Raw genomic sequence first — 13,079 nt, forward strand, 5'->3', positions numbered from 1 at the left:
GCCGCCGACAGACTCTCCCCGGAGGACAGCGTCGCGCGGAGGACCATTAGTCGCGAGTCCTCCCCCAGGACTCGGCGGTCCAGGACTCTGCGCCCTCGGGCGGGAGATGGATCGATCTCCCGGCGGCGGCGGCTCTCGCCCCCGGGTCTCTGTCCGCTCTGAGCGGGACCGCGGAGTCCTCGCAGGTTCCCAGTGCGGGTCCCAGGTCCCGTTACCGGCTCCTACCTGGAGGACCACGGCTACTTGCCGTCTCACGGGAAGCCTTCTCTTCACAGACGAGAGAGACAAACACCCGATCGTGCATCTTCGGTTTTTTTTTTTTTTTTTTTTTTGTTCATTGTAACTCATGATAACTAATGGTTAGAGACCTGCAAAATTCGCGGATTCATTCGGTGATAGGCTAGAATTCAAACACATATACCTCTTAGATAATTTGGCTATTTGCTTACTGTTCATCTGGACGAATCTCAACCAGTTTATAAACCCTCAACCAAAGAAGGATCGAATCACAGACGAACCAGATGAAACGACTTACAAGTAGGCAGCCAATGAACTTGCGTTATTTGCCCGAGTGTACAGGGGTATGTGCAGTCTATCCTGAAGGCCATCGAAACAAGGAGTTTTGGAGGTCTCTACTAATGGTCAATTAGGTAAGGTTAGATACATTATAAATACTTTAAAACATTGTGAACGGTTGATTTGGTTATGATAGCTACATTAAAGATACTGTGAAATCATGTAAACGGTTTCCTAGCCCTGGATAGCTACATATTAAAAAGTTATTTGCTAAGCAACCATAAAATGATTTTACAGTATTTTTAATGTAGCTATACTCACCTAATATAACAAACCATCCACAATGTTTTAAAGTATTTATAATGTAGCTAACCTATCCTAATCGACCGCAAAATTTAATGCCACACCGGTTTATACAATGAGATAAAACGGGGGAAAAAGAAGCGAGCATGAACTTCGGGGAACTTCGGGTGTGTCTCTCTCGTCTGTGAAATGAAGGCTTCCCCCGTCTCACATTGTCGGCACTACACCTAAATGAACATTTTACAATACACCTCACCAACCTTTGTTTGGGAAAAATTCAAATGTACAGGACACGTTCCCTATTTGTCATGTGAATTTCGTGTACAGATATGCATGCCAAAAACTTCCATTACATTATACGGAACCAACAACCAAAACACTGCAGGACCTGAGCCAGTAAACATCACTTCAATGGGTTTGTGCAGGAAGTTTTTTCTCTGCGCGCGGGTAACATCCGTAAACAACTTCATTCAGGTGATTTTCATAATTAAAGCCCACAGAACATGCAACAGACAGTTATTTATTCAAGTATTTTACTTGCTTCCAGAAACATCCATCTCTGGAAATACAGATCCGGCCAACCTTATTTCGATTTGAGAACTTTGATAATATTTCTCGCAATAACTCGTGGTCCATTGATTTACTTCGCTGTGTGTTTCAAGGTGTTTCCGTCGGCGAGACAAACACCGGTCCCGCCTGCTCGCCAGTTCACGTCTGAACTTTATTTTTAATAGCCAATATGAAACTTTCCTTCGAAATTAGACTTTTAAAATACGATAAACTAGTTAGTGTTAGCTGAAAAGCGAACATATTCGATATGGAGCAGTTACCACAGTTCTCCATTAAAAGTCCACTAATTTTCAATAGCTTCAAAAATGCCATATGAAGAGTTTACGAGGGGGCTGGTTATACGACATTTCCTCTTTTCCCGGTCAGCGCAGAGTTGACCCATCAGCAGCAAACCGTAGCTTTAGGAATGGAATATGCCAACCAATGTCTTGTGTGGTGGGATGCTGGTCAGTTTGGTCGTGGGAGGGAATAATGTAGCACGCACCAATGAGTAATCCTGGCCGTAGGCCGCAAGCTCAAAGCTGCGTGGTAAAGGCGTTGTGGTCGCACCGCTGAAAGTATTATTTGACAACATAACTGTCATATACATGTAGCGAGATAGACGCAAATGGTACGTTGCTTTAGGTTGGCAAAAGTTATTGCACATTGTATGAGTTTCGAAAAGTTAATGTGCCATGTTTTGTGATTATTAGATTAAAATAAGAACTGCGTTAAAATTCTAATTTACATTTCATTATTATGAAAGCGGTCTACTAAGTGGACATTTTATTTTGACGTGACAACGTCTAATAAATCGATGAATGCTAGCTGCACGCACGAAAAATTGTTCCACTACGGATGTCCCACTACGGATGTGTCCTGTTTACGCATGCGTGGCATCTCTCTGGTATGTTGCGGACGGTACAGAGAACTCGGCTGGCACGTGGCGGCGTACTGCTCAAGTTTCACCCCGCCATGCTGCAGGGATAGGCGGGTCGCGCCGGTTGGATCACGCCTGTGCATGTCGCCACACACGGCTTGGGGCAGACGACAACATAGCGGGGTTCGAGGTTATTGTTGTGTACCGCGCCACGGGAGTATGTTCGCAAGGAAATGGCGTTCTTACAAGTACGTATTATTTTAATTACTAGTGTAAATCAGTATATTTAAACAGTGTTGTATGAGTATTGTTTTAGCTGTGTAACTAAATATTTATTGCTGGTATGATACTTTTCACGCTTTAGTTTGTCATTGGTAATTATTGGTCATGAGTTATTATTTGATCAACTAAATCACACACCGTATTATAGTTATGAGCCCACGAGCGTGTAAATATTTCGAATCCTACAGAGAATATGCTAGTTAAAAGAAATTCAAACAAATATCGTGCGTGGAATGTTATTAATTTTTTTACATCAGAAACAATTGTTTCCAATATGGCCTCGTGGCTGTGCGGCTAGCATCGCTGACTACCAATCGATAGTTTGACGGATCAAATTCCGGTGGCTGAAATTTTTTTTGTACGTGTAAAAATTAATACGGCGCGCACGACACTTCAAAAGTAATAAATATATTTGAATTAATGAATGCAAATAAAAGCAAATTTATTAATTAAATTGTAGATTACATTCTACTCCTTTTTATCCATACCAAATAGTGAAAATTCAATAAAAATTATTTAATTTTATTCATAAACGTATGCAGGGGTAGATTTTATCATACAAAAGATAGAAAATTTTTTTAAAAAATTCTTCCTCAAAGAATATAATATTTTTAATGCCAATATGGTTTGGTTGCAAAAACCTATTACGGCTCAGTCTCAGGCCGAATATATTATTTCATTTTCTTCTGGATCAATCATTTCATCAATGTTTTTTTATGACGTTGTCACGTTAAACTATTGTCCGTAAACCGACTTTACAGACAACCAATTTTTTTAAAATAAATAAATGAATTAATCAGTGTTTACTTTCACTGTTTTTGTCAGTTCTGTTTGATAACTGCTAGGAAATGTTTTAGACATGTGAATTAGACAAGAATTTATACGTGTCAACTATAAGTATATGGTTTGCAATGATGAAAGAAGTTTGTTTGCTTACATTGTTAGGGATGAGGATGAATATATTTTCGAAAGAAGAAAAAAATATTTACTACAAAATATACTTAACTAGAAGATATTTTTCAAACACTCCCCTGAAACAAATTAAAGGTTAAAATAATATCTTACTACCACCTGTGTATCACGTGATCTGCTACCTCTAAGCCTGCCGACTTGCTGCACTTCAGCCACTTCAACAAGTGTTATATTTATATAATCTTTAATGCAGACGTTAGGGAATTTTTCGCCAAAGTCCTAGTAGCAGTGTTGAGGCACAAAGTAACACATCTCATCAATATTCGCCGAGTAACGGCTTTCAAATGGTAGGCGTGGCAAGTTTTTAAATGATGGGAAAATAATTATAAAAATATTAAAAATATCCTAATACAATAATTGGCGAAAATACATCTTACAAGAAACACATCATATTATACAATAACAAGGGGTACATTTAGTTATCTGTCTCTTGCTGTAGGTTATATTTACTGTATGAAAATTAAATCAAAACAAGGCATAGTTTGGTTACACTCCAAAGTAACAAACGAATTTTACAAAATTATTTTTTGACATAGGATTTAAACTATGTCGATTCAATTAACACAAAAAGACTGAAAATATTCTCAGACAAACTAAGCTTTAATAATTTTCATAAGCCCTTCCCTAGATTCAAAATAGTTTTAATCCGGTGACCTGTAATTTAAATAACTTATATAGATTTTGTAGTATCATGAAGACTGATGAAAAGTGTAAAACAAATTATTTTAGTTTCAATGTTTACAAAAACTATATAGCTATATTTTCAGTAAACATAATCTGCGTACGTGAGAGAACAAAACAATTTGTGATGCTTTAGAAAATGCGTCATTAAGTAAATAATCTTGTTTATAATTCCATTAGGAGATTTTTTTATTGCATGTTCTTGGGCGTGAAGTATTTAATACATAGAGACCTGCAAAATTCGCGGATTCATTCGGTGATAGGCTAGAATTCAAACACATATACCTCTTAGATAATTTTGCTATTGGCTTACTGTTCATCTGGACGAATCTCAACCAGTTATAAACCCTCAACCAAAGAAGGATCGAATCACAGAAAAAACCAGCTGAGACGACTTAAAAGTCGGCAGCCAATGAACTTGCGTTATTTGCCCGAGTGTACAGGGGTATGTGCAGTCTATCATGAAGGCCATCGAAACCGCGAATTTTGCTGGTCTCTATTAATACAGAATAGATTTAATTGCCTCTCTTTTCTGCGTTGCTCAACGGGATGGGCGGAGACTTTCCCTCACACCCTTCCCACGGACCAATTTCAACGGCGTTTTGATTTCGATCTGAAGAAATCCCTTTCGCCGCGAGAAACAGCACGACCTCGGCAGTGAAGACGCCGCTCTCTCGCTTTCAGGCGATGAAGACGGATTGCCGATGACAGCAACGAGAAAGAACTAACTCTGAGGGTCCATTGGTTTTAATTGATTATTCGGTCATGTCGTCGTTTATTTTTGTGGTCCTGAGCAGTTGATGTCTTGAGCGTGCTGGTTCCTCTCCTACGAACGTGAAGGTTTCATAATATTCTTTTTTTAAAACTGTAATAACATTTGAAAAATTGCAAGCTTGCCTGGCGCACTGGAGGTCTCGTCACGCTTACTTACAAACTTTAATGCGCATTGAAGTGTTTTCAAATTTCTTTGTCGCATTGGATATGAAGTTTTCAGACAAAAAGCCGTAAAATAACGATGAAAAGTAAAATGACTAGACAATTTCTCACTTGGTTGTAAGTCATTTTTTAAAAAATATTTTTCCGATTTTTTTTGAATATTAATAACATATTTTCAAGATGGCGGCAAATATTGAAAATGGTATCTGTGTGTATCAAATAAATTTATTGTCATCAGAACTGAACAAGTATTCAAAATTTCAATAACTTTTAGACTTATAAAAATTTATAAAATTTATAACTTGCTCTGCATCAACATATGATCGTTTACTTTGTTTATCCTTAGCCTTGATTATATTCAAATTGGAATTTTTTTTCTGTGATTTGAAATTTGATAACTTACTCTTGATTCTAATAGAAATGAAATTATACAGAAAAACGTTCTTAAATAAATATATTAAAACTTTCGGGCTTTTGAAGGTCCCTTTCAATACGCTACCTACGTATCTAAGTTAAATATTAATTCTCTATTCATTAGACGTTTAAACAATGTTGCACTATTTCTTATCCCATTTTTAAGCTCGGGCATAATATCTGAGATTGAATTAAGCATTCTAACTTACAACAATAAAATTGGGGACACGTTTAAAATCATTTGCAAAATAAAATGTGTTGAATAGATGTGTAAAAAATTATAATTCTTTTGTAATAATCTAGAATCATTCATGAGTAAATATCTTAAGCATAATATTTTAAAACTTTTGTAATCCACACATTTTTATATACACCTTTTTAGTTTCTTTTTAAGAGTTTTAAGAAAACGAAAGTAACAAAATAGTGCATACTAATTTTGTAATTCTATTCTAGGTACTTATATTTTTTTCACGTGATGTCACATTAAAAAATATAGTTTATAGTTAAGATTTCTAAACTTAATACGTTTGAACATATGAAAGAAAATCACTCGAAATTTATGTAGTTTTAAAAAATTTTCAATCACCTATTCTATTAATTGTAGGTTCAATGATAATAAATTTTAGTATGAGTTCAAAAATCTAACATCTTATCTATACCTCAAAATTCGGGAACGAAGGGCTTTTGTTGTATACATAATTATGATAAATGAAAAAATATTCTGCTTGGTGACCTAACTTAAATTAATTCAATAAAGTTTGTTTAGTTTTAAAGCGCAGTTGCAAACTGAATTCTCTCGATTCTTCAGAATTTATGGTTTGTCTGTTACGCTTACTTGTTTCAGTAAGCAACGTCTAATAAAAAGACAGTTGTCTGCTAGTCTAAATTAAGACATTGTTGTCAGCTTTTTGATCCCAGAGAGGCCGGGTCTCTTGACGTCAAGCTTCTAGGGGTCAATTTGTACTGTCACTTCCCAAACCTAGCGGCTCTATAAGTCATGGCCAAGTGGCGGAACATTTGATGGTTTCGAGTCGTAGAAAAAAAAAATAATTTTAATAAATGAAAACTTTTTTTTAAAAAAATGGAGAAAATAAATTTTAAAAAAATATATATCTAGTTAAATTTTTAACTCGTTGAATTCTCGGACCGAGAAAATTAAGGCAGACTTAGAAAATAATTCCATGCGTGTGATATCGCTTAAACATAATTTTTTTAATGTTTACCAGAGATGACCTTGCTCTGAAAGCCTAAGGCCTAGCTGTACTTCACAACCCACTTACTATACGTGGCTTCGCTCGAGAAAATATGAAGAAAGAGCTGATAGCTCGTATTGTTACAATATCTGCACGATCGAGCCTATCTCGGGATGGGAAATTTAAATTGAAACGGGAGATATAAAACCAGCAAAGTAAATCATTATAAAAAATAATTAGGCCTACGTATTACAATTTGGGAAATTTCTAGCCTTTGATTGTTTAGTTATATATTAATTTTTTCATGCACCAAAATTTTATTTTATTTTTTGTTTTCATTGAGGACGTTTGGAATTTGTCACGTATATTTCTTACAGTTAGACACAATAGTAGCACTATACTGGAACCCACGTGAGCCAATATGCAGTAAGTAAAATCTTAACGAGCAAAAATGTTTGAACATTACATGAGTTTATGAAAAAACAATAGTAAACTGATATAAACATAATTTAGAACTCGTGTATATATATTTTTTTAATTTTTTGTGTGCTTGTTTGTAATATCTAAAATAAAATCACTGAAGCTATTTTACCAATTAATTTATATGAATAATAAGTTAACAAATCCTACCAAGATACTTTTAACCCAGCAATTTGCCCTTCCATTTTAAGAGACTGCAGCTTCCATTGAAAGTAGGATTTTAATAAGGCGAATAAATTACACAAAAAAAAATTTGCAGGAATACATTTAAGCATTCCATGCTTTTCCTCTTATCCATTTATATGGATATTGTCTGCTTGCAAGTATCGAGGCTCAAAATTAACATGTTTTCGCTCAGCATTTCAAGAAGTTTAGTTTGTAATGGTGATTCAGTAAAGGCATCAAATCCGAGCTAATCGCGGGTTGGAAGCTATGGGCTGCAATAACGATGGACTTTATCATGCAAAAGAAGTCACGGGGAAAAGTTAGACACTTAGTTGAGGGATAGTTTCGCAGGAAAATCTCACGGTTCTTTCAAAAATCTCTTTACCAAAGCAGCAATCTATGCTTCTTCATTAAATGTTTGTATAGTAATTCTTTAATGAATACACTTTTTTACAATGTCAAATTACAAACTTTGTAAATGAGGACATTTTAATAATACGTATCAAACATTATTATGTTTTATAGGTTACTATAATATACGCTTAAATATTACATTAATCAATCTAGGGGTAAAATAAATAATACTTATTTTTAGAATCTGAGAAATTGTGATGAACATCCGATGAAAAGTGAATGACTATTTGTAGTTTAGGAACATAATATAATTATTTTTTTAGTTTCACATCTATTTACAAATTAATATGAATATTTTTCGTATCATACTCTCAGAGTTATCTAAAATTATATTGAGTTATTAGTTTGAAGCTTCTTAATTTATGCACATTTTAAAACTTTAAAGGGAGTAAGGTAAAAGCTCCAAGTTATATATATATATATATACATACATATATATACTATATATATATTAATTGATATTAGTGTAATCAGGGAGATTTTAAATTGAGTCTTTATAAAAATGTATATATTTTAAATGTTGTGTGACGCATGCCACTTTACTGGTAAGCTATTAATTTCCTTATTTTATTTAAAATTTTGAATTATGTTTCCTAAGTTGCCTTTTTTACCCTGTTATTTGATGCAAGCTCTAATTTTATTTGATTGTATATTTTAATTTATTAAGTTGGATATTTAGTTTTAGAATATGGTAAATCATCTCGTAATAACCTGTAAAGATTAACATCATAAGTGTGTAGTAGCTCCAGAACATTAAAAAAAAAAAGCTTTGAGACTTTAATGTATAATTTTATTTTAATTTTTAAGTATTAATCACTGTATAAGTTTTGAGTTATATTTAACCCAAAAAAGACTTCTTGGGCACGCACATGATTATTGGTGTGTGGTTGAGGAACTAACGCCGCGAGTAACGTGTTTGCGCGCGAACAGCGCCTCCCGACAATCACGTGAATAAGGGAAACCTTCATTTCACAGACGAGAGAGCCACACCTGCAGTTCCCCAAGTTCATGCTCGCTTTTTTTCCGTATCTTTACTGTAGCTATCCTAACCAAATCAACCGTCCACAATGTTTTAAAGTGTTTATAATGTAGCCAACCTAACCTAATTGACCATTAGTATCCTTTTATGAACACATTTACAATAAACAAAAAAATCCGAAGATGCACGATCGGGCGTTTGGCTCTCTCGTCTGTGAAAAGAAGGTTTCCCGTGAATAAGACGGCCCGCAAAAGTACAAGCAACGTACCAGGAGCGCAATGCAACTATCGGGCTTACGATAGTGTTTACGACATGAAACGAAACGATAAAAGTTATCGAGTTCACGAAGCATTGTCTGAACGGGCGTGCCACGAGACTAATCGGCCATCTGATGAATCGCAGAGTGGTGCTTGTGACGGCTGCTGTTGTCGTCGCAAGTGTCTGGTGTTAAGCTGTTCTCCGAGATACGCCCTCGTGTGCCAGGCATTGCTGGACACGTGTGCAGTTAAAATGGCGCGGAGAAATTTTACGATCCTCCGCTTCGGACACGCAAGTAAGTCTTGGCTTAGTTCCTGTTAAGGATTTGGCTAAGAACCTTTGCAAGATTGCATTAACGCCCTTAAGTTCGTGTGAATTTGACGATGTTTTTTTGTCCCACGGTAATTTGTTTCGACAAATTAGTAACTGTGTTAATTGGCCCCAGAAAACTGAAGTACGAAAAACTATCTTTTACCTTTTATTCTTATATTGAGTTACCTAACATGAAATTTTAAAAGCAGCCCACGCCGATAATTGTGAAGTTAGGATCCTTTTTGGAACTCTAAAAAAGTTACGTCATTCAAACTTTGATAACTATTTAATTGTTTTAAATAGAGTTTGCCTTTTCATGTTAATTTCTTAAGTGTTTAGTTTAACAGGTTTATTTGATAGTATATAGCATGCTCCCCTATTTCTTGAAAGGTCGTGCATGGACGTTTGAAATTCAATGTCGTTTATATTTAACATAATATTTTTAGGCATTTAATTTTAGTGTATAGTTTAGTATATTCAAGTTGTAACGTATTCAAAGCTTTTCCGAACTACGAGTTTTGCAGCCACTTGTTTGCAGCCATTTGTTTTGATTTGAAATTTGGTTCACATTACAAGTGCCAACAAGTTAACAATAATTTCCTTTTATTTATGACCACTAACACTTACTACTCAGTCCACATTTTTTTTTGTTGAGACTTTTCTCTGCTTTTGTTTGTTTTGGCTCACGAGATTAATTATTATGAGAAGTGTGCGGGGTAAATCAACACAACTTATTACTGACACACAAAGCTATACCCTCTCTTATTGGCACCACTTGGAAAACACTTCTGTGAATTATTATTTCTTCAGTTATACGCTGTGTATGGTGTACAGGAAACACACAGAAATTAATACTGTGAGCATTAAAACAAATAACCTGTACGATGTGACTGTGTAAGGGGTAGCTAAACATAAAATAACAAATGTTACATTGCAAATGCAAAATTTTACCTTCTGATTTTTAAAAATATTTTTTAATTGACCGAAGACCAATCCGCAACATATTCCCAGAAATATTCTTGGCATTCAGATAAAAAAAAAATATGCAAAAATAATTAGAACCTCCAAATAAGTTAGGCACAGATTACAACAAAAGTTTATACCTTTCACTTAATAAACTTCACAGTTTATGACGAATTTAATATCTCATGGTTTTTATTTCAAAGTTTTACTAGTTCAGCTCGGTAGTTCACTAGACAGTACTAACAGGACTTCTGGTCTATGGGTGTTAGTGTTCGTCTGAATGAATGTACGTTTTTTTTTAAATCTATTTTGGCCTCGGGGCGCAAAAACAGTGTTTGCAAATAGTAGCTTGTACTTTAGGTGCACAATACACATGAACTTACACTTGTCTAGCAGTGTAAATAGGCCTAAATTTTGTAGGCGTTACTAAAAGCTGTGACCAACGCATTTTTCAACATGGTCTCCATGATTCTGTCTCTGGATCATGAACAAATATACTTACAGTAGGCGATTTCAGGTGGCTGGGCGATAATTTATGTCACACTTTGCTCGTGGTGATATCGTGGACCGACACTATAAAACCGTAGCGCCCGCACGCGCAATTTTAACAGTAAAATTAGCTTCCGTCTGAAACTTCTGACAGGAAGCTGCACCAGTACAAGCGGTCTAAGACGTTCTTTTTCCCATGATTCCTGGCGTCATGCGCTTCGTTAGGGGAAGCCTAAACTGTACATCAAGTTCTGTCCCTGCCCGAACACGCCCGAATATTCACCTACGGCCAACCTCGGGTTTATTTATCTTAATTTATATTTCTCTGTTTATTTTAATGTAGCTATACTAACCTAACTAACCGTCCATAGTGTTTTAAAGTGTTTTAATGTAGCTAACCTAATCGACCACTTTTAATATTTGAATTCATTTTTCCTGCGCAAAAATAAAACAAATCCCGAAGTTGGCCGAAGGTGAATATTCGGGCGTGTTCGGGCAGGGACAGAACTTGATGTACATCTTAGGCTTCTCCTTCGTTAGAGGCGCCGGCACGGCCTCAGCCAATCACAAGGCATTGTCCAAGAAATCAAACGAAAACGAAATTTAACTAATAGAAATGTCAATAAAATAATCATTCAAACAAATATTTTAGTGGCAATATATTTAAATTACGTTTAAAACCATAACACAGTACCTACGTAAACAAACCTTCAGCGTCTGTCAACAAAGTTCTTTATACGTTCGTTGCTAGGCGACGGCGATTGAAAACTTAAACAAATCAACTATAAACTGTTTCAGTACTCTGTGATACTATGATATTACAGCATCTATAGGTAATAAATGTGATGAGTTAAGGTTAATTTGTTTAATCAATTTTATATTTCAATGTTTACGATGCTGCGTTTAAATCTGACTGTTCCTAGAATGTCACTGCCCTTTGTCACCACAGAGGACAGTGACAGTTCATTATTTTGCAACTAATGTTAACCACGCGCTGATTATCTTTTATAGTTTTCACACGAAAACAAATTGTTTCTGTAAAAAAAAAATTGTATTTCAACCTCTTCAAACGGGATTCACGTCAAATATCTCAAATAGAACACAAAAGATGAAAAGATACTTAACTATCAATTTAAGTGTAAGCATATTAAATACGTTTATTATACAGGTACTTATTATATATGTATAGTATACGTGTATACTTTTATGTTAAATACTCGTGTAGGAGATATTCATGCTTTCATTTAAAGTTGTAACATGATTTTGCTTGTACTCAGTGTGTTTTTCCTAGGAACTCTAGAACTTCTCAAGCTATTCAAACGAAGTATCTTTACGTATTAAGCAGACATGAGCATCTATAATATTTTTTACGTAATTAACATTGAGCAGCTAAAATAATAAGTACATTTTGATTTTCAATAAACGATAATTTCTAACATTAAAACAGAAATGCATTTAGATGTTCAAAATTTTTACAAAAATATGTACATATCTAGTAGACAAATTATGAAGAAAAAAATTAAGATTTTTATTTTGTGTCTTAGTTAGGTGTCAATGGAATTAGAAAAGGAATAATGTACATATAATGTTTAAGAAATATTTTAATTGTTTTAGTGTTTGTCATATGTACCTAGCCAATAAATGAATAAATTAATTTTTTTTAAATTATTTACGGTTAAATAGTTTCTCTAAATATGTTTTTTTTTTTGCGAAAACCAAAAACTTGAAGAAATTTAAAACGTAACGTAGTGCAAAAATTGCTTTGAAATGAAACCAATTTTATGCCATCTTAAAAATTCGTAATTATTTAACTAAAATTCGGGAAAAATACCAAAAATCATCAAAAACATCTTCAATTAATTTACTGATTGATTCGATCGGTTCCTGCCCTTGGTTTTATATATGATCGATAATTTTTTTTAAATTGTATGTAAAAAATAATAATTTCAATAAGACTTCATAACGACGCGACGGCAGCAGGTTTAAATATAAGTTATATATTTGAAGCCATGTTTATAGGCTACAATGTTTCAATAATTGAGGTGATAATTGAATACTAACACAAATTATGACAACGGTGACTGATAGATAACCACTAATAAAATATGCATTCATTTGTTTAAGTAAAATGAAATTATTAAAATGTTTACAAAATTACAGAAATGAAAAATAATTTTGAAAAAACGTGTGAGAAGTTCTGGAACGCGTTGTCCGGGGTGTCGGTAACGGAACGAGCTGCCCGCACAGCACCTGTCGTCGCGGGTCAGTCGCGCGGGGGTCAAGGGGCGGGCAG

At 34.7% G+C, this 13,079-nt stretch overlaps 1 protein-coding gene across 1 annotated transcript in view; it reads left to right on the forward strand.

The window, feature by feature from the left end:
• Positions 1-13,079, forward strand: part of LOC134535253 (uncharacterized) — a 228,081-nt gene that overhangs the window by 44,274 nt on the left and 170,728 nt on the right. The gene's annotated exons all lie outside the window — the stretch shown is intronic.

This window comes from Bacillus rossius, chromosome 8 (genome assembly GCF_032445375.1).
Source record: "Bacillus rossius redtenbacheri isolate Brsri chromosome 8, Brsri_v3, whole genome shotgun sequence".
Lineage (NCBI taxonomy): Eukaryota > Metazoa > Arthropoda > Insecta > Phasmatodea > Bacillidae > Bacillus > Bacillus rossius.